Source organism: Neofelis nebulosa, chromosome 12 (genome assembly GCF_028018385.1).
Source record: "Neofelis nebulosa isolate mNeoNeb1 chromosome 12, mNeoNeb1.pri, whole genome shotgun sequence".
Lineage (NCBI taxonomy): Eukaryota > Metazoa > Chordata > Mammalia > Carnivora > Felidae > Neofelis > Neofelis nebulosa.
Window position 1 is genome coordinate 93881043 of NC_080793.1, and position 3632 is coordinate 93884674.

Consider the following 3632-nt stretch of genomic DNA (forward strand, 5'->3'; position numbering starts at 1 on the left):
TAAAGGAATGTTATAGGCAACCTTATGCCAATATATTTGACAACTTAAATAAAATGGACAAATTCCTCAAAAGGCACAACAATTCCATATTTCATGTGGATGTGCGCGCACACACACACACACAGTAGACATGAATAGCCCTATACTTACTAACACTTTGAGATTTCCCCACAAAGAAAACTCTAGGCTCAGATAGCTTCACTAGGGAATTATATCAAATATTTAAGGAAGAAATAATACCAAACTTACACGAAGTCTTTCAGAAAATACAGGAGGAGGAAAAACTGTCTAACCATTATAGAAGGCTATCATAACCTTAATAAAAAAACTAGCAAAGGACATTACAAGAAAAGAAAATTACAGACCAATATTCTTTAAGCTTATAGACACAAAATCCTTAGCAAATATTAGCAAATCAATTGCAGGAAAAGTGTGTGTGTGTGTGTGTGCGTGCATATGTATCTAAGTGCACACATGTCAATACCAGGAATGCAAGGTTGCTTTAATATTTAAAAAATCAGTATAATTTACCACATTAATAGAATGAAGGAAAAAATATATGATCACATCAATAAATATAGAAAAAAACATTTGAAAAATTCAACACCTGTCCAAATCCCATGATTTGGAGGACATGGAGGAACCTCTCAGCAAATTCTAGAAACAGAAGGAAACTTCCTCAATCTGATAAAGAATATCTATAAGAAACCAGCAATTAGCATCACATGCAATGGTGAAACATTGCATACTTTGCTTCTTAGATTGAAAAGAGAAAAGGGATGTCTGCTCTCATTCCTTCTATTTAACATTGTACTTGAGGTTATAGCCAGTGCAATAAGGTAATAAAATAGAAATCAAATACATAGAGATTGGAAAGAAAGAAAAAAAATGTCTTTATTTTTCAGAGGACACATTGTGTAAATAGCAAAGTCTAAGGAATTTACCAAAAAAATCTACTAGAAATAGTAAATGAATTAGGCAAGATTTCATGATACAAGGTCATTATATAGAAATCAATTATATTTCCATATAATATCAATTAATAATTAGAATATGATTCTTAAAAAAACACAATACTATCTATGAAGCATCAAAAATGTACAATGACTAGGGGAAAACTTAACCCAAGTTGTACTGGAACTGTTCACTGAAAACTACAAAACATGGCTAACAGAAATTGAGGAAGACCTACATAAATGTAGATAAATACCATGTTCTTGGGTTGAAAGACAACATTGCTAAGATGTTAATTCCCAAATTGATCATAGATTTAATACAATCCCAATCAAAATCTCAGCAGTGCTCTTAGAAATTGACAAGTTTATCCTAAAATTTATATAGAAATGTGACATAGCTAGAGTATCCAAAGTCATCTTGAGAAAGAAGGGAAAGATTGGTAGACTTACACTATGTCAAGACTCATTATGGCATTGGCAAAAGGATGGAAAAACTGATCAATGGAATAGACAGTAGTCCAGAAATAAATCCACCCTTATAGGGTTAACCGATTTTTTGACAAGAGCTCCAAAGGAATTGAAGAAGAAAGAAAGACTTTTTAGGAAATAGGTCCAGACCTTTTCCACAATGAGTTTGCCACCAGAACACAGGTGTTGTGAAAACCACCGCTAAACCTAAAACAAGATGGGAAAGGAAAAGACTCATATCAACATCGTCGTCATTGGATATGCAGACTCAGGTAAGTCTACTACTACTGGTCATCTAATCTGAGGCCGCTGAGACGGAAAAGGGCTCCTTCAAGTATGCCTGGGTCTTGGATAAACTGAAAGCTGAATGTGAACGTGATTATCACCATTGACACTTCCCTGTGGCAGTTTGAGACTAGTAAGTGTTATGTGACCAGCATTGGTGCCCCAGGACACAGAGACTGTATCAAAAATATGAGTCCAGGCACATCTCAGGTTGACTGTGCTGTCATGATCGTTGCTGGTTATGTTGGCAAATTTGAACCAGGCACCCCCAAGAATGGGCAGACCCATGAGCATGCCCTTTTGGCATGTAAAACAACTTATCGTTGGTGTTAACAAAATGGATTCCACTGAGCCACCCTACAGGTATGGAGGAATCATTAAAGAAGTCAGCACCTACATTAAGAAAACTGGCTACAACCCCCACACAGTGGCATTTGTGCCAATTTCTGATTGGAAAGGTGACAACATGCTGGAGCAAGTGCTAACACGCCTCGGTTCAAGGGATGGAAAGTCACCCGTACAGATGGCAATGACAGTGGAACCACACTGCTTGAAGCTCTGCATTGCATTCTGCCACCTACTCGTCCAACTGACAAGCCCTTGCGTCTGCCCCTCCAGATGTCTACACAATTGGTGGTATTGGTACTGTCCCTGTGGGTCGAGTGGAGACTGGTGTTCACCAGGCATGGTGGTCACGTTTGTTCCGGTCAATGCTACGACTGAAGTAAAGTCTGTTGGAATCTACCATGAAGCTTTGAGTGAGGCTCTCCCTGGGGACAATGTGGGCTTCAATGTCAAGAACGTATCTGTTAAAGATGTTGGTCGTGGCAATGTGGCTGGTGACAGCAGAAATGACCCGCCAATGGAAGCAGCTGGCTTCATGGCTCAGGTGATTATCCTGGACCATCCAGGCCATCCCAGTGCTGGATACACACCTGTGCTGGACTGTCACCCAGCTCACATCGCCTGCAAGTTCGCTGAGATGAAGGAGAAGATTGATCGTGGTTCTGGAAAAAAGCTGGAAGGTGGCTCCACGTTCTTGAAATCTGGCGATGCTTCCATTGTTGATATGGTTCCTGGCAAGCCTGTGTGTGTGTTGAGAGCTTCTCTGACTATCCTCCTCTGGGCTGTTTTGCTGTTTGTGTCATGAGACAGAAGGTTGCTGTGGGTGGCATCAAAGCAGTGGACAAGAAGGCAGCTGGAGCTGGCAAGGTCACCAAGTCTGCCCAGGAAGCTCAGAAAGCTAAATGAATATTATGCCCATACCTGCCTTGATCAGTGGCCGAAGAACGGTGTCACAACTATTTGCGCCAGGTGGCCATTTAAGTACAATAGTAAAAGACGGGTTGATGATAACAATGCATTGTAAAACCTTCAGAAGGAAAGGAGAATGTTTTGTGGACCATTTTTTGTGTGTGTGTGGTGTGTGTGGCAGTTTCAAGTTATTAGTTTTTAAAATCAGTACTTTTTAATGGAAACAACTTGACCAAAGGTCTGTCACAGAATTTTGAGGCCCATTAAAACAAAAATTTGATGAGGAAAAAAAAAAAAAAAAGAAATAGGTCTGGAACCACTGTATTTTTATATGAGGAACCACTGCCAGCCATCAAGATTGTGCTGGCAGCCTTAGGTGAGGGCTGGAGCATGCTGGTAGCTCCTGGCTGTGGCCACACCGTTTGCCAGGCCTTAAGATGTTCCCGCCTAGCATAGGTGGGGGATAGAACGATACCTGGGAGAAGATATGCCTGGGAAAGTGCTTTGTTCAGATGCCAAAGGGGCCAGAAATAGGTCCTTTGCCCCAGGGATGAGACAGCCGTAACTCCTACATAGAACTCTTCCTTCCAAGTCTCAAACAACCCTGAGCCACAAGACTGGGACACTGGCTGCAAAAGCAGAAACCTTCCTGGACTAGGAATCATGAGT

The 3632-nt window shown here is 40.8% G+C and overlaps 1 pseudogene; it reads left to right on the forward strand.

The window, feature by feature from the left end:
- Window positions 1–1597: 1597 nt before the first annotated feature.
- Window positions 1598–2973, forward strand: LOC131490914 (elongation factor 1-alpha 1-like; annotated as a pseudogene).
- The last annotated feature ends 659 nt before the right edge of the window (window positions 2974–3632 follow it).